The sequence below is a fragment of the Bos mutus genome, chromosome 17 (assembly GCF_027580195.1).
Source record: "Bos mutus isolate GX-2022 chromosome 17, NWIPB_WYAK_1.1, whole genome shotgun sequence".
Lineage (NCBI taxonomy): Eukaryota > Metazoa > Chordata > Mammalia > Artiodactyla > Bovidae > Bos > Bos mutus.
Genome location: NC_091633.1, coordinates 16,608,521 through 16,627,557, shown reverse-complemented (window position 1 = coordinate 16,627,557; position 19,037 = coordinate 16,608,521). Strand labels below are relative to the sequence as shown.

General features: G+C 46.9%; 1 protein-coding gene across 7 annotated transcripts in view; it reads right to left on the bottom strand.

Annotated features, from left to right (window-relative positions):
• Nucleotides 1-19,037, bottom strand: part of CCDC60 (coiled-coil domain containing 60) — a 177,229-nt gene that overhangs the window by 103,912 nt on the left and 54,280 nt on the right. The window contains exon 2 of one of the 7 annotated variants that reach the window (XR_011467445.1): nucleotides 6,679-6,796. The exons of the other annotated variants lie outside the window; for them this stretch is intronic. The gene's annotated coding sequence lies outside the window, so the exon portion shown is untranslated. The remainder of the gene's footprint in view (nucleotides 1-6,678; nucleotides 6,797-19,037) is intronic. 7 annotated transcript variants of the gene reach the window in all.

Sequence of the window (19,037 nt, the reverse complement as noted above, 5' to 3'; positions counted from 1 at the left end):
GATGGACAGGGAGGCCTGGTGTGCTGCAATTCATGGGGTTACAAAGAGTTGGACACGACTGAGCGACTGAACTGAACTGAACTGATGATTATAGAGATGCCGAATGTCTTTTCATGTATCTGTTGACCATCGGGATACATCTTCCTTAAAAAATGTCTGTTCAGATCCTCTGTCTAGTTTTTAATCGGGTTTTGTTGTTGCTGTTTGTTGTTGAAAAGCATGTGTTCTTAACCACTACTTTACCCTGCTCCCAATTTTGCATGGCAGGGGCTAGACAAGGGATAGCTGTGACAGCTATTAATTTATGGATGCTGCCTCCAAAGCTGGCCCATTGAGCTTTGTTAGATTTTGTTGTAAGAATTTTTATATGGCAGAAGATCAGAATGATTGGTTGAAGGTCAAGGCCAGAGAGGCAATCTTCGAAATGTCTGTTGTTCTCTTGTCTTTTATGAAAGGATGTTCTAAACCCATCTTCGTTAGTTCTTAAAATATGATCCACTTCCTTGAATCAGATTAAGATGGAAATGAATTCCTGCTAAATGTACTTGGGTTGATACAGACGTCAGGGGAACAGCTGGGGATGCTCTGTCAAGTGGTGAGGGGGGCGGGGGAAAGGGAGACGGTTGGAAAAGAGAACACTGAGGAACAGGCAAGATGTTTAGCAAACTGCAGACTCATTACGGACAAGGTATAAACAACAAAGCAAGCAGAGAGTGGGCAGGGTCCATGGGAAGAGTGTACATGTGAGTCCAGAGAACTCAGCTTGCAGACTGATATTTAAGCCTTTGGTGGTTTTATCATGGTGATCGATGCTTTCCTTTGGGGAGAGTAAACTTCTTTGTAATAAGGGTATAAGGCAGGTACCCACTTACAATGTATGGATAACCCTGAATTAGTGACCTCATCCAGATGCAGACCTTGCAACTGAAATATGAAATGAGCTCCTGAATTCTTTAGAGACTCTCTTCACTAAAGGCAGGGTGCCTCCTTTAGACAGCATTTGTTATTTTTGAGGTATCACTGACATATAACATTGTTTCAGGTGTACAACATAATGATTTGCTATTTGTATAGTACACCACAAAAAATCTACCACAAGATAAATCCACCACAATAAATCGAGTTGACATCTGTCACCTTACATGGTTACAGAAAATTTTTTTTTGTGATGAGGACTTTTAAGATGGACTCCCTTCACAACTTTCAAATATGTTGCTGCTGCTGCTAAGTCGCTTCAGTCGTGACCAACTCTGTGTGACCCCATAGACGGCAGCCCATCAGGGCCCGCTGTCCCTGGGATTCTCCAGGAAATAACACTGGAGTGGGTTGCCATTTCCTCCTCCAATGCATGAAAGTGAAAAGTGAAAGTGAAGTCGCTCAGTCATGTCCGACTCCTAGCGACCCCACGGACTGCAGCCTACTAGGCTCCTCCGTCCATGGGATTTCCCAGGCAAGAGTACTGGAGTGGGGTGCCATTGCCTTCTCCCTTCAAATATGTAATACAGTATTATTAACTATAGTCACCTTGCTGTATAGTCATTCTGCAGAGTAAATGACCTGAACTCCTTAAGAATATTAACATCTACATCAGCTGGGCCCTCTGGGAAGTGGGCACTGAGACAGGAGCACAAGAGTCTTACTGAGGGTGAGAAAGAGAAAAGGAGTGAGCAGGATTGAGAGTCTCAGACCACAATGGGGACCCGCTGGAGTCTCAGCCGGTCCAGCGTGAGCTCCAGGGCAAAACTGGCCCGTGGCAGGAGTCCAAGCGTAGGGCAGAAACGACTCACTGACTGGGGACTGCTGGATTGACCTGGTCTTGGTGTGAAAGCTGTGGTGGATCCTGAAAATGCCACCCATTGTAGAGAAAGAGAAACAGAAGCAGAGAGGCAATCAGGCACACTCACATAGCTTGCCAGCTGGCAGAGCCACGATCAGTCGCCTGGTGCTATGGTTCATTGTGTGTGTCAACTTGACGGGGCCATGGACTGCTCAGACATTTGGACAAATGTTATTCTGGGTTTTTCTGTGAGGATGCTGTTGGACGAGTTTAAGATTTAACCTGACAGACACAGTAGAGCAGACTGCCCTCCCTAATAAGGGTGAGCCTCATCTAATCATTTGAAGGACTGCACAGAATAAAAGGTAGACCATCCCCAATAAGAGGAAATTCCTTTAGCCTAACTGCCTTCCAGCTGGGACATCAGTTTTTTTCTGCCTTTGGACTCAAACTGAAATGTCAGCCCTCCCTGGGTCTTGAGTCTGGAAGCTTTTGAACTAGAACTTAACACCATCAGCTCTCTTGGTTCTTAGGCCTTTGGCGCTCTGCCAACAGCTCTCCTGGGTCTCAAGTTTGCCAAAGGCAGGTCTTGGGACTTATCAGCCCCCACAACTCCATGAACTAATTCCTTATAATAAATCTCTGTAGAAAGACAGAAGGCAGAAGGAGAAGAGGACAACAAAGGATGAGATGGCTAGACAGCATCACCATTTCAGTGGACATGAACTTTAGCAAACATCGGGAGATGGTGAGGGACAGGGAAGCCTGGCGTGCTGCAGTCCATGTGGTCTCAAAGAGTAGGACATGACTTGGCAACTGAACACCAACAACAAATCCGTATGCATACCTAAACATATTCCATTAGTTCTCTTTCTCTGAAGAACTCTGATACATCCAGTCTCCTTGAGAAGGAAGACGAGTGTGAAGATGGATTCTGGAGAAGCACACAGAGGGGATGAACGTTCCAGTTAATGAAGGCAGAGTGACGTGTTACAGAGGGTGAGGAGGGAGCCTTGGGGTGGGGGTGGGCACAACTGACATTCAGAAAAAAGCACAAAAGTATAAAGAACTGTTTCACTGGCTTTTCTTCCATGGGGTGCAATACAGCCTTCCCCTTCCTCTCTTTTGTGAATCAGCCAGCAGGATCCACATTATGCACGAGCCCTATGGGAATGCAAACCGTGCCTTGAGGGACCTGGCAGGGTGCTGAGCTAGGTGGTCCCAAGACGGCCCTGGGGGGAGCAGAGAGGTGGAGGGGTGACAGACACACAGGGAGAATAACAGCATGTGAATTAGGAGCCCCAGGTCCTGGCCCCTCAGCTGTGTGACCCCAGGCAAGCCACTCCCTCCAGTTACCAGGGCTCTCAGCTGGCAGGCACCTGCCGGGTCTTTATTCAAAAGACAGGAGAGGTCTAAAGGACACACTTGGTACGTAGGTCTTTGGAACTAAACACGCCAAGGAAATGTTACTATCATCGCCACGACATCATGAGGATCTGGCATTTTTACAAAATTAAGTTATAAATGAAAAAAATGTAATTTGAGTGAGATTATGAAAATATTCCCATTTACTCATTAAGGGCAGAGTAAGGCTATCAACTTCAATGCAGTTGGCAATGGTAGCAAGGCAGGGATATAACAGTAGGTGGCGCTAGATGCCATAGCTTGCAATCAAGTCCTGGTTCCTTCTAATCTGTCTTTGCCTCCCTGCTCTTGCTTGATAGAAATGGAAATTGGAGGGCACCGTCAGTGAGCCCCCATCAGCCCTGGGATTGAGCTGGCCTGCTAGCAGCAAATGTACTATCCACCCAGTAAAAAAAAAAAAAAAAAAAAAAAATCTTTAAAAAGTAAATACATTAATCTCATAAGCTCTTTTGAAAGACTAAATAGGAGGGGCCAGCAGGCTAGCTGCTGAGCATTAGTAGCCAATGGGAATGTATATGACAGTCTGCCACTCAACCTCCTGAAGGAGATTCAGGGAAGGGGCCCCAGGATGTAACAGCCACCTTGCCAAAGGTGCTTCTGTTTAATAATGGTAACAGTGCCTAAATTTCAGCACCTCCCAAATGTCTGGAAAGATACTAGGCTAGAGATGGCAAATGGGCTCCAAGCTGAATGCTAGCTTCAATCTACCCATTAGAAGCAGTGGCTCCCTGTAGCTGGATCTCTTCAGAAAGGAGTTCTGTGGTTGATCAGCAATGTCCGCCATGGTCCCAGGAAGGAAAATCAGCGTCATGACGCGTGACTACCATTCCTTTACCAGGCGCTTTACATTATGTTTTCGCATTAAATCTTCACAACCACTCCAAAAGTTAAGGGCTGTAACTATTATTATTCCCATGTTATGGGTAAGGAAACTGAAACCAGATTAATTAAATAACCTGTATGAGGTCACCCAGCTGCTGGAGTGAAACCAAGCAAGAGCCTGTGGGGCTCCTGGGCACAAAAGTCTTTTTGTGTCCCTGGTTTCTTGATTACGGGAAATAGGTTTCATTTGCCTCCAGACCTTCCTGAGTGAGAGTGGCCAGTTCAAACAGTGGCTAATGGGGAGGAGAGAGAGAAACAATCAGGAAACAATAGTGTGGCCTTGGGGCAGGGTCCTGGTCCCCCCTCAAGGCATACATGTAACAAGAGCTTTGAGCTGTTTTGTAGATACGGAAACCCCACCAGGTGGAAGAAGTTAACTGCATACTGCCCACAAGTATGCAGACCCCAGACCTGTTGGAACCAAAAGGTTGATGATGCTGACTCCTAGAAACCTCATTACCAACCGATCAGAAGAATGCCCACAGATGGATCACACTGTCCTCTTTGAACCATTACCATAAAACTACTCACTATGCTCTCTGGGTTGGGACACAGAGTTTTGAGGGCATTAGCCTGCTGTGGCCCCCTCTGCCTGGCAAAGCAATAAAGCTACTCTTTTCTACTTCACCCTAAACTGTTTCTGAGACTCAACTCAGTACAGGGGTACAAAGACTGGATTTTGGCTATAGGAGTGAGAATCTGCCAATCTAGTTGATCACGGGGCTCTCTGTATTGCTGATCATACCACAACTTACTCCCTTTCTAGAAAACGAAACAAATTCCTTGGGAATTCATTTTGGAGAAAAGAAACAAGTAGTGACCCAAGAAAATCTCCCTTATGTTGTCAATAGCCAGGTGGGCATATGGGTTGGGTGAGGGGAGGGGATTAAGACCCCATGTAGCTTCAGTTCTTTTTCTTAACTTGGAAGATGACATCAACATTTTTTGCAAAATCTGGGCAAACTCCCTGAAGGTCCAAGGAAACTCAGCCTTCCATTGGTTAATATCTGCTCACCTTCCATTTAAGAAGCAGAAGCAGAGTATCTAAGCCAGCGTTGAAAGAGAAAACAGCCAAGATGCAGAGCTTGGTTGGGGCCTCTCCCCTTGGGATGAGGCTTTGTGTGACTCCAGGGCTGCTATGGTATGAATCCTGTAGTGCTGTCCACAGGGTGCCATTCAATTCCAAGGTACATGAACCACATTAAGGAGGCTGGGTGAGGGGCAAGAGTAGCCTAGCTATTTCTTAAATACCTACTGGGAGTTAGAAACCAGCTGGGGACATGACTCAGAATGAGACACCATCTCTGCCCTCAAGGAGTTCATGGTCTAGTGGGGAGACTTGTATTAAACAGGCAATTCAACTACAATGTGACAAATGAAGGTGCCAAACACAGCTTGGGGGTGGTGAGGGAGATTGCTACCCCAGTTTCAGACTGAACTGAACACAGAAAGTGGAAGAAACAGCTTCTCAAACAGAAGGAACCATAAGAAACTGAAATGAAGAGTGTGATGCTGATGCAGGCTCTCTTGACATCCCTAAGCTGGAGGAAAGATGCCTAAAGCTTTAATGCTGCTGAGGAACCATGAGAAGCTACTTCAGCAAGATAAGCTCAGAGATGAGGGTCCTCACTACGAGCTGAAAATGAAGCCTTGAGTTTTACTTCATTTCACTTCATTTTTTTCGTTTTTTTTGAATATGTAATATTTTCCAATGATTTTAAAACATACAAGAGGGTATGTAGTTAAAAAGTATTATTTCCACCTTGTCCTCCAGACATTCATTTCCCTCTCTGGAGATGGCTAGTGTTATCACGTTCTTCTGTATCCTTCCAGACAGATTTTATATTTCAGTAAGCAAACACACACACGCACACACCTGGATGGGACCCTCATGTCAAGGGCAGTCAGAATATTCCCCTCCATGGCCCCCAAAAGCCCCCCAGGTATGCTGGGCTGGGCCACAGGCATCGTCAAGACGGGTCTGGCACCTTTCACGATGAGCAGATGTTTGTCCCCAGCTGTCCCCTGAGTGCCATTTTGCAGCAGTGTGTCCTGGACAAGTGCATCCGATGCTGCACAGGTTCCCTGGTGGGGGCTTTACAACCGTGAAACAGAACTGCAGCTGTGACGCCTCTCACCACCTCTCAGTCCTCGGCGTGCAGAATGCTCTAGAGCTGTGGCTTCAGCCTGAGGATCAGTGGAGGGGGCAGACGGGCTGAGATTCTGTCTCTGCTCACAAAGACAGCCAAGCGGCTCCTAGTTAAGATATTAGCTATATATTCAGCTTACCTCTGTGTTAGGTTTCATATTGGTATTTTGACCATAAAGTTAAAAACCACTGATTTAAGCGGTTATTATGCTTACACTGTAAATTGTATGTTTCCTCTCTCCTCCTTTAAATTCCAGCCTTGCAGTTTGTGCAGGGAGTGTGTGTGACCTTGTCACGTGGCATCTTTGGTCTCTGGCACCATGACAAGGACAGAGAGGTTTCTTGGTTGAGTGAGCGGGTGAATGGGTGAACACGCAACTGTAACGTTTGCTGAGTTTCAACTTTTAGACTCAGCTCACAGACAAAGCCTGGAAAACGGAATTACCAGTCCTGAAGAGAATGTAGGTGCTATCAATATCGACAATGGAAGGGCAGCAGTAAGACAGGAGGAGTCCCGGCGAGGAGTTAGTCTTTTCTTCTTCCGTTCTTCAGGGTGAACAGAGCTGTTACAAGGGTAACAGTTGCTTTTAAAGGTAATGTTTTAAAGAACAGTTTTAAGTTCACAGCAAAACTGAGCAAAAGGTGTAGAGAGCTCCCTTACCAACCCCCACCTCTCACCACCACCTCCCCACACCAGGCCCACACGTCCACATTCTCCACCATTAACAACATCCCCGCCAGAGCGGCGCACGCCTTACGAGAGAGGAACCTACAGTGATACGTCATCACCCACAGCCCATCTTCACATTGGGATTCGCTCCTGCTGTGTAGTCCATGGGCTTGCACAGATGTCTAAAGTCATGTGTCTATCGTGATAGCGTCATATGGAATAGATTCATTGACCTGATAACATACTTTTAAAAGATATAAAATTAACCAGTACCAGAACTATTAAAATAGCACTGTCCTCCAGGGGATGGGATTCGGAAGTGGGCAGTGGGTGCACAGGGCTACCGAGAATCTAGATCCTCATCTTTCATAGAAAATCATCATAGCCTTAAACGTATTAACCAAGATATAGAGATAAAACTTAAATACCTTGGAGGCGTGGATCACTAGAAGTAAGTGTTAGACGAGGCTGCCTGGGGAATGGCATCAAGAGTGAGATGTGGGCCAGGAAGATGGGTTCCTCTTCGGTAAAAGCCTTTCCGTGCTATTTTTTCTTTTTAACTTGTGTATATTAGCTTAAAAAAATTACGTAAGGGGACTTCCCTGGTGGTCCAGTGCGCTCCCAATGCAAGGGACTCAGGTTCAATCCCTGGTCAGGGAACTAAGATCCCACATGCCATGCAGCACGGCCTAAAAAAAAAATCAAGAATTTCAAAAAATCTAACTTAAAAGAATGTGGGAGCCCTAGTTGGAATTAAAATACAGAGCCCCACTTTGTTCTCATGAAAATCAACACAACAAGCCCGTCATATCCGTGCTCATTTCGGAGTCAAGACAAAATTAATTTGGAAAAGAAAATACAGACAGGGAGCAGAGCTAGCAACCTCAGGAAATTCAGGGAAATGTAACTGAGTAAGAATTATCTCCTTAATTACTTCTGACCAAATCAATAACAACGCTAGATGAGAAACCACGGTCGCCACCAATGAGTATCAAGTTACTGAGAGACTAATTGGGGTTCAGGCTTGTTTAAAAAAGCAAAACTTCCTCCTTCTCAGAGTTAGCAAACATGGGCGGGGGATGGGGATGAGCAGAGAAGGGCGAAGGCCGTGGCTGGCAGCCTGGGGTGGAGAAAATCAGAAGCTGAACCTGCGTGTGCTCTTCAAATGTGAAAGCCTGAACAAAGAGCGCTTCTCCAAAAAGGCGACAGCATGGGTGCCCTTGATGGTGTCAAATGTTCCTTTTCACACTTTCCTGGGCCTAAACAGAGGACAGGCGGGTTGCAGGGCAAATGAGAGGGAAGCGAACAAAACACCACAGAGACGGGTGAGAGATTATTTTTGTTTTCACAAGATCCTGTGCAGGACCTACAAATAAAACCACCTCAGATGTGCCTTTCGGGGAGAAGTAGTGAGGAGCCCAAGGCTCCTGCCAGGTTTTTCTGGGACGTAGTGTGTGGGCTGGGGTAAGAACCTAGCCAGAGCGGAGATTCAGGGGTGCCCATTTGCCTAACCTTGTGCAGACTTACACTGTTCCCACCAGCGCTGGGGTCTCCTGACAGTTGTCTAGGGCTCCCTAATTCCCTTGCACACTCTGGCACTCCAGTCTTTGGAATTATCAATGAATTGTCCCCATTGTGTAGGACATATTGGATATTCTTTCATTCAAAAAAGGCTTACTGAGCTCCTCTGAGGGTGCCAGCCCAGGACTAGGATAGACGTACCCTTTCGGAGTCCCAAAGGGGCAGGTAGGCAACTAAGCGAACTGTAACGCTGTGCTATGCAGGCTGTGGCCAGAGTGGGCCCGGGGGCTTCAGGCATGTCTGACTCATCAAGGACAGAGGGGTAGCCAGGGCATGGAGGTGACCTCTTAGTCTAAGCAGGTCTTGAAGACTGCTGCTGCGGCTGCTAAGTCACTTCAGTCGCGTCCGACTCTGTGCGACCCCAGAGACGGCAGCCCACCAGGCTCCCCTGTCCCTGGGGTTCTCCAGGCAAGAACACTGGAGTGGGTTGCCATTTCCTTCTCCAGTGCATGAAAGTGAAAAGTGAAAGGGAAGTCACTCAGTCGTGTCTGACTCTTCGCGACCCCACGGACTGCAGCCTACCAGGCTCCTCCGTCCATGGGATTTTCCAGGCAAGAGTACTGGAGTGGGGTGCCATTGCCTTCTCCAAGGTCTTGAAGACTAGGAGGCTGTAAAAGAGGAAGGAGGAGGATGGAGTTCCAGGCAGATGTAGCAGCACATGAAAAAACCTAGAGGTGACCGAGAACTTGATACAGAAGATGGTTCAGTCCAAGTGGAGCACGGAAGTGGGGTAGGGGGTGCAGAGTAGTGAGGAAGGAAAGGCAGGTGTAATAAGCAGAATTTACCTGCAGACTCTTGCTTACCTGAGGCAATTTTCTCTTTTGCTTAGGACACTTTGAATTGGGTTTTCCTCTCATTTGCAATGAAAAGGGTCTTGACCATGATTTTTGTTAGCACATGGCAAGTATTTTGTCTAGATGACCCCAAATAACGCCCAAGGAGAGCTGTATATACTATTTCCCTGTGGCTAAATCACATCCCATGGGAGGTCATTAATTTCAGGATCATCAGAGAGTATCAGAGCTGAGACCACCCAGCACAATCTTTTCACCACATGACAGATAAACTTAGAGTGGCTGACAGGGACAAACTGAGAGAGAAGCGTCGAAACATATACATTACCACGTGTAAAACAGATAGCTAGGGGGAAGCTGCCATATAACACAGGGAGCTCAGCTTGGTGCTCTGTGACGGCCTAGAGGGGTGGGATTGGGGGTGGAGTGCAAGGGAGGTTCAAGAGGGAGGGGATATATGTATCCTTATGTCTGATTACGTTGTTGAACGGGAGAAACACAGCACTGTAAAGCAATTATCCTCCAATTAAAAATACATTTTTAAAGAAATGGCTGACATTTATCGAGTGCTTACTAAGTACCAGGTACTGTTGCAAACATTTTTGTGCATTAACTCATTTCAACCTTGCGACACAATTTGTGGGATAGGGCTGTCCATCACCTCCCTTATACAGATGTGGACAATGGAGTTACAGAGAGGTCAAGGGTGCTTCCAGAGTTGCCTGACAAGTAGGGGGCAGAGGTGGGGTTCAGATCCAACACGTAGTTTAGTTCCAAAGTCTGTACTCTCCCTGCTCCACTAACAGATGAGCAACCCAAGATTTAGAAAGGCTGAGCATTTTCTGTAGGTCACACAGCAAAGTAGAAGACGACTCAGGACAAGTGTACACAAGTTCTCACTTCTCAACGTGACAGACAAGAGTCTTGGGCAAATACGATACCTCTGAGCTTTGGGTTCCTCATGCACAGAGCCTACCTCATAGGGTGGAGGCAGAGGTTCAGTGCTAATGTGTGTCACGTCCTCAGGACGGGGCCGGGTTTATGGGGTCTTCTCAGTAAATGCTAGTTGTTCATGTAACTGTTATAATTAATAAGCTGTGCTGTTAATGAAGGTGCAAAATGCAGGTGATCTGCCACAGGACCACGGGCAAGTTGCTGAATTACAGTGGCCGCTGGTCCCCTCAGTAAAATAAGGTTATTATCCGCCCTTTGCTCATGACACCAGAGCATTACGAGCATTAATTAGAAGTTTAATAATGTGCTGTGCTCTTTGATGCTCTATAAACATAGACATGTGACGGCTGGATATGTATATAATCCCCATTACTGCAGATCTTGAATTGCTTTACTGATGTTAAACAAACGAACAAAAAAAATCCAAGTTTCCAAAGGCGTACAAATCTGAGTTAAATAAAAGAAGACTGGGTTTTTATGATATGCTGACAGGTTACAAACCCAACAGGACTGGGCATCTGGCCTCAGTGGACTGGCTGCTATGCCAAAGTCTTGGGGATGTAGCAGAGATGCGGATATTGCGGGGCTCTCTCTTCCTCTGGATTTGAGTTCCTTCAGGGCTAAGATGGAAATTTGTCATCCAGGATTATAAGCAATGAGCACAGAGTTTGATGTGCACCAAGCACACGATAATCACTAGGTGAAGGGAAGGCTGACTTGATGGCTGGGTGGAAGCTGGATGGACAGATGGGTGGATGGAATCCTGAACCTCTTGGTGATGGGAGATTCAGTGGGTCTGGCCCCAAATACTTGGGCCAGATGGGGAGTCACATCAGGTACTGGAAAGTATAAGAAAGTGTACACCAGAAAGTATAACAAATTGGCATCACACAGACCTGGGTCCCTGGCTGAGTGACCTTGGGCTTGGACCGAGCCTACCTCTCTTCATCTGAGAGTGACAATAATATGACCTAATATCTGTTAGGATGCTCTGAGCTCAAAGCAACAGGAAACTCCATCCTCCCTTGCATAAGTAATATGGAAATTTCCTACTTCACGTAAGAGGGACTCCAGAGTAGGATCCAGGGCTGACCTTGAAGTTCTGTTGTTTCACTGAGCTTCCCATAGAGTCAACTGTCCATAGAATCAGCTTCATCCTTAGACATCCTCCTCATGTGCCTGTAAAATGACTGCTGGTAGCCAGCAGGGTCTTCCTTCCCAGAAGCCCCTGGCAAATCTACTTTCATGTCTCACTGGCCCAAATGGGCTCAGGCTGGCCCATCATTCGGACCCATCATTGGCTAGGTAAAATTGCCGTGACTAGACCTGTGCTGCTCAAGCGGTGGCCCATGGACCAACACCATTAGCATCACTTGGGAGTGTATCACACTTGCAAATTCATGGGCCGCATACAAGTGAATCAGGACCTGGGGGTGGGGTGGGGCCCAGGAATCCCCATCAGGCACTCTTGGGGATTCTTACAAACTAAGTTAGAGACCACTGGGTTAGACCACTCAGCCGGGATGGTCACTGGTGAGTCAACTACAAAATGTAGATGATAATGAACAACCTTAGGGTTGTCATGAAAATATAAATGATACATATGGAAAGGACCAGTATACAGTAGGCACATAATAACTTTGGGTTTCCTTTTCTTTCTCTACTGATGTATAAATGCTACTTTTCCCTTTAATTCTTCCTTTCCCTCCACCTCAAGGTACCAAACATTCTTGTGCTGCTCTGACCTATGGAAACCAACTCATAGACTATTTCATACCAAAGTGGGAATGGTACAACATATGAGTGTACCTAGCAGTATTTTCCCCTGAAAATTGAGGCCAGGGAGCAGGCAAATCCGCTGGGATGCTTGGTCAGTGGTATAATTTGAGGTATGTACCAGATTTAGGGTGTTGGGGAATGTTTTAGGGTGAGACCAAGCTGCTCCATCCTCAGATTCCACCCTCAACCCAGGTAACCTCCTCCTCTGGCCACAATACAAGGGTGACCAGTTGGTGAGTCAGGATGCCCAGAGGCAGCCAGCCTGGGTGAAGGCAGATGAGCTCAGGAAGCTGTGGGGAAAAAAGGGAGGGCTGAGGTAGGTCAGGCTGACGGCATCAACCTCCACCCTGTCTTTGGTCCTGTGTCTTTAGAGTCTTGTTTATGTCTTTAGGGAGGAACACGGCCTCTCTTAAGGCTTTGATCTCTGGGTCTGCCAGTTCCAGATTCCCTTGGAAGAATAATAATAATAAAGTGGAAAAAACCCTACAAGAATTTTTTTTAAAAGATAGGGAGGAGCAAAAATCCACCCAAGAAGATACCAGATGAGATCTGGGCATGGCAGGCTCTCTTGGCAGAGTTTCCTGATTCAACAGCTGGCTCTGTGTGTCAGGCTCAAAGGAAAAAAAGAAATTGGGCACTTCTTCCAAGGAACTTTATTCTGAATAAGCTGGAACCAAAAAGGTCCCTTAATCCCGAGAGAGGAAAAGGCTTCCTTTGAACAGATGGGAGGGCAAAAGAAATGTTGGCAGGGAGAAGGGCATTAATTAAGTTGGAGCCCCGGCCCCTCACTTGACAGACGGATGCACTTCTGGGTCTTGTGTGCATCTCGTTTAAGTCCCCTGCAGGCTGGGGGGATGACCCCAGTTTGTCATCCAGGCCAGAGCTGGTTCTTTATCTCATGCTAGGGACATGGAGACTTTCTCTGGGAGTGGGATAAATCAGGCCTACTTGAATTGATGAAATTTCCATACCCCATTCCAGCAATCCCATATATATAGGATATATATATATAATCCTAAATACTTTTTAATGGAGGAATTTTAAAATGATCATTTTTAAGACTTTTTTTTTAATGTGGACCATTTTTAAAGTCTTTATTGAATTTGTTATAATCTTCCTTCTGTGTTATGTTTTGGCTTTTTGGCCACGATGCATGATCTTAGGTCCCTGACCAGGGACTGAACCTACACCTCCTGCATTGCAAGGCGAAGTCTTCGCCACCAGACCACCAGGCAAGTCTCTAAAATTCTTACTATTATTTGCTTAGAAACTGCCTTTGGCATCACATGCCCCTGGATTCCAATTCATTGCTGTGTGGCCCTGGGCAAGTTATAACCTCTTGGAGAATCAGTGTCGTCACGTGTCAAAGGAGGACATCCGTAATACGGCTTTTCTTTTTAGGGATGTTGTGAGAATCACAGCTAATTCAAGGCATTTCACATAGCACCTAGTATTTAACGCGTGCTCCGTAAACGCTGGCTATTAAGACGATTATGAGCTCTGCCAATAAGCTTCTCAGCTCAAAGCCCTGTCTAAATGAGACCTTACTAGGAAGAGGGAGTGTGCATTAAAACAATCTTAAGAATAGAGATGGATCCTTGAGACAAACTGTCTGGCTTTAAGATGCTGGTTTCACCAGGTAATGGCATCTGTGACCACGCCTCTCAGTAAACAGAGGAAAAGCGGATGATTTGGCCTTTAAGGTCCTTTCCATGGGGCTTGCTGTGTCATTACATGTCCCTTCCCCTTGGTCACAGACCCACGTGAGCAAGTCCCCTGGGTGGCGGTGGGTCCTTCTGCTGCTGCCACATCCAGGTCCCAGGCTCTCTTTGCAGGACTGGCTTCCCAGCTAGTCCTGCAGGCTCCCACTGACATTCCTGCCTCTTTATGATCCACATACAGTGGGTTTAACAGCATCATCCCCAAAATTTACACCCATCTGAAACTTCACAACGAGACCTTATTCAGAAAGAGGGTCTTACTGGATGAGGGCTTCCCAGGTGGCACTAGTGGTAAAGACCCTGCCTGCCAATGCAGGTTAGATATAAGAGATGCGGGTTCGATCCCTGGGTAAGGAAGATCCCCTGGAGGAGGGCAAAGCAACCTACTCCAGTATTCTTGCCTGGAGAATCCCATGGACAGAGAAGCCTGGCAGGCTACAGTTCACTGGGTCGCGAAGAGTTGGACACGACTAAAGTTACTTAGTGTGTGTGCACATATACACACATGCATGCATACTAGATGTGCGTGGGCCCTATATCCAATGACTGGTGTCCTTCTAAGAAGAGGAGAGGACAGCAGAGGAGGCCATATGGAGACGGAGGTGGGGGTGGAGGGAACCATCTACAAGCCGGGGGACACAGGACCGCCAGAGGTCAGCAAGAGCTGGTAGTGAGGAGCCAGGAGTGAGCCTCCACAAGGAACCAAGCCTGCCCAATGGGCCTAGATTTTGAGCTTCTGAATTCCTGAACTGTGAGAGAATCAACTTCTATCATTTGAAGTCACCCGGTTTGCGATAATTTGTTACAGTGGCTCTGGGAAAGTGACCCACCATCTTTCCATAAAACAAACGTCTCTACCACTCTCCTCAGTGGCCTCGAAGCAGAGTCCCAATTCTTTGGGGTTACTCCATCGAGTCTCTCATGGCTGCATCTGCTGGTACACACACCCCATACTCCCGTCTAAACACCTCGGAAACGTGCATACTCCTGGGACATGTCATGTCTCCTGCAGGAGAGGCCCTTCCTCTCCTCTCCCACTTGGAACACTCCTGCTCATCCTTCCAGGCCCAATTTAAATATCACCACCACCGTGAAGCCTTCCCCAGCACACCCTCTTCTTCTATTCTCCTTCCACTGGCCAAGCTAGTTGTATTTCTCTTTGTTCCCACAGCATAAAGCCTCCCTCCCTTGCACACTGAGTTCACACACTAATGCCCTTAGTTTGATGCAGCCACGCTTATACTAGTTGTGAACTCAGAGATCAGATGGTCTTATTTTTGTAAGGGATTGATACATGTTTGTTGATTGACTAAATGACTCTTTGGAATGGATAATGAAAGATGGAGGGAACTGATACCATTGAATAGGAGATGCGACAGCGAGAGGTGGCAGAATATATGCAAAGATGACCAGGACATGAAGGGTCAAGATGATAACTTTTCCTAATCAGCCTTGGGGAGGCCAGTTGCCCATGCTGCCACGTGCGCCATGACGTGGTCACCCACGAGAAGTACTGTTTTCTGTAGAGCCAGAAGCCTTCCCTTTCTGGGTGCCTTTGGAAGGTGCCTTTGTCAGGGGCGGGGACTGTCTGGAGGCAAGCAGCAAGGAGTGTGGACCTCATGTGGACTACAACACGGTGGGTGGATGCTAAGCGCATGGGCCTCTCATCATGAGTCATCCCTGCTTCACGACAGACAGGCTGAACCAGAGGAGATGTACCTATGAAGCCAAAGGGGACACTTAAGAAGCGGAGGGACAAGCGGCAGGAGTGTGGACATCAGCAAGAGGCTGACACAGGCTTCAAATCCTCAGTCTTCTACCGCTGGCTGGAGTGAGCCTGGACAAGTCTTTTACCCTCTCTGTTCTCACCTCTGACACGGTGAAGAAGCTCACAGTAAGGCCTGCCTTGCAGCGTGGCTGTGGCCATGAGACACTGCACATGAAGCGCCTGGCCTGTGGCACTGTTGCTCTCTTTTTTTTTGGTCTGGAAGGAGTATTATTAATTTAACAAATATTTTCTGAGGCCCTATAAAGGGTCTGTCATCCTTCTAGGATCTTGGTGGCTAAAAAATGTTTCAACTCGAGATATTCAGGGCTGTTAAACACTGGTTTTTGAGACCAAAGAAGGTGTGCGAACACTCTCTTCCTGAAGGTACTTGTTGATGTCTGACGGCTTCATTGTAGTCTGACTGGACCAGAAAGGCCATCTGCCCCTCTGCCATCCTGTCTGCACCTCTGAGGGGAGTTCTGTGAAATGAGCCCTTATTTCCTTGCTGGATCCCTTTGCTGAAGATGCCACACAGGAGCAGGGAGCTACTCGACTCAGGTTTCTCTCCCCACTGAAATCTGCCCAGGTGGGAACCCAGGCACCACTTTGAAGGCTCTTTTCTAAACCACTGGGAGAATATTCCATTTGCAAAACTTTCCTTATGACTTGCCTCTCTGAAGGCAAGTTGATTTACCATGTTTGCGTTTGTTCAAGGTACATTTCCAAAGTTGCTTACTGCAGCTACGTTTTAAAAATATAAACATTCTCGCGATTTCAATGCATGTACAAATCTCCAGGATGTACATTTTTGAGCCCGTGGTGTAGGTGGAGACTCAGACAAAATAAATACTATTTGGGAGTAGGGGAAGCAGAGCAAGGAATCATTTGGCAGAGAGAGAGAATGACTGCAGGAACTATAAAATGAGAAATGTGCTGTGGAATCTCCGACACTATTGTGGAATGCATTTCTCCCTCCTCTGTGTCAAGGGAAAACATAAACCATATTTCCTGCACTATGAGCCTAATCTTTGAAATGGCCCAAATCTCATTTCAGCGAATACACGTGATTGAGTTTGCCTAACTAGAGGTTTAATGACCCGTAAAATGTATCATTGGCACCTGGCAACCCTCAAAACTCTTTAACACAGCACCTGCATCTCACACCATGAGGTCTGGGGTTGTGGGGGTGTTCGGCTTGGTTTTCTTTAGGAGACAAAGTCAAGCATCTGGGAGAGAGAAATTCTGCACAAACATGCAGTCTATGTGTTGTAACTGAGCATCATCAAAGAGCATGGGTGGCTGTGGCTGTGGCTGTGGCATTCTCTTGTTGACTGACTGACTGATTCACCCATTCATCCAAAAAATATTTACTGAGCACCATTATGTCCCAGGTCGTGTGCTACAGAGCTTGGTTTTAGGCATGACGAGGATAATATCAGTCGTACTTTACTGAGTGCTTGCTATGTGCCCTGTGTTGAGCTGAACTTGGCCTGGATTTCCCTATTCAGTTCTACCACCATCCCATAAGGTAAGTAGAACCACTATGATCACCATTCTGCCAAGACCAATCAGCCTCGATTCCAAATTCCCAAGGAAGAATCTGATTGGCCCAGCTGGGGTCATGTGTCCACCCCTGCTCACAGCTGGACAAAGAGGGTGGAGCTTTGTCACGGCAAGCTGGATGCAGTCCAGCAGAAGGTAGTTGTCAGAGAAGTGAGGTCTCTGGGAGCAGCTACCTTCCTCCATGTATACTCGTCTGCAGACACTGGATGTGGCGAGAAGCCTTCGAAGGGCTGGGAGGAGACTTAGGTCCTGGGACCACTCTTAAGAGGCCCCACTGTACCTTCTGCCACTGAACTACAGGACATCTCTATTCTAGGATAAATTCCCCATTTTGATTAAGTTTCTCTGGAAGCGTTTGTGTCATGGATGACCAAGAGGGCTTGGGTTAGCTGTCCCTGAAGTCACAGATGTCTCAGTATTTCCAGGGCGCTGTCCTGAGCTTTGGCCTCTGCCTTTTGCAATGCCGTGCCCTGCAGGGGGGAGAAGTAGGAGACCACACAGGTTTTGAGCCACCCACTGGCACACTGTTGTGCGACCCCACTGTCAAAGGCTTCCAGGGATGGCAACCCCAGGCTGAGCAATTTCCCAGGGTTCAGGAGGAAGAAAAAGACACCAGACCTTCACTTATCCTACTTCAGAGAAGCCCCTTAAACCTACCTGTCAACATTCTCTTAGCTTTCTCCAGGGGTATCAACCACAGCAACGACAGAAACAAAGATGACGGCTCTTGCGTGCTGACTTGTGCTGCGCGCGGAGCCCGCACCACGTGCTTTACACTCACTCTCCAACAGGACATTCACAACAGCCTTTTGGGTCAGGATTATTATTGCTGTCATTGTACAGAGGCAGGAACCAGGGCTCCGAAGGCTTAAGTAACTTGCCCAAAGTCACACAGCTATGAAGTCTGGGGATTTGATATTCCAATCTCAGATCAGTCTGAGACTAGATTCCAAGCTCCAGCACTTTCATCCAAGCCTGAAGCACTGATCTGTTGTCTGGCATTCCAACAATTTGATGGTTACTATCCAAGAACTCAGGTTTATAGCTCAGGGTATCTATAAATCCTGAAAGTACCTCGACAGAACACACATTGGAACAGCTGCTGTGGAAAACATACGATGGCTCCCGAAAAAAAATTAAATCCAGAATTACCACATGATCCTGCAATTCCGCTTCTGGGTAGAGACTCAAAAGAAGCTTATATACCCATGAAGTTATAGTCTTGTTAGGAGACAAAGATATTACACAAACATTTAGTTACTATGGTAAGTAAGTACCACAATGGAAAAGCCTAGTAAGCACAGCAAACAGTTTTACTGAGGGGCATTTGGAGGGAGAATTAGGGAAGGTTCCTTGGGGGAGGTGGTGTTTAAACTGAGATCCAAGCAGTGATAAAAGTGTCTTTAGTGAGGGAGTGTTCTGGTAGCAGAAGCAGCTTGGGCAGGTGTTTGGAGGAGGATGTTGGGCGTGTTTAAGACACTATAGCCTTGTCCCTTGAATAGAGACTGGCGTTATTGTAGCAGTGTGTGTAACAGTGAGACATCAAGAGCCCCCTTCCCTTAGAGCAGAGATGTTTGATGACCCGTTTATCTTACACTTATGAAAATAAGTATAGTCACAGACTAAACAGGCATTTCTCTATGGAGAGTCTAATTCGGGCAAGTGGCCACTTACCAGGCGGGGATTGGGATGTTCTCCTTGGTACAAAGGAGAGAAAAGCATCTTCACATGGGAGCAACACCACTGTCCCTGTGCCTGCGTGTGTGTGTGTGTGTGTGTGTGTGTGTGAGAGAGAGAGAGAGAGAGAGAGAGAGAGAGAGAGAGAGAGATTTATGGAAATGATGAGAGGTGGAAGACTCCACTCCCCCAAGATGCATTGGCCCTGGATCTCAGACCCACTCTTGTCTGTAATGCCCTTCCTTTTTCCATTCTAATCTACCTGTTTTCCAAGTCTGCCTAGGTCACTGCTACTTT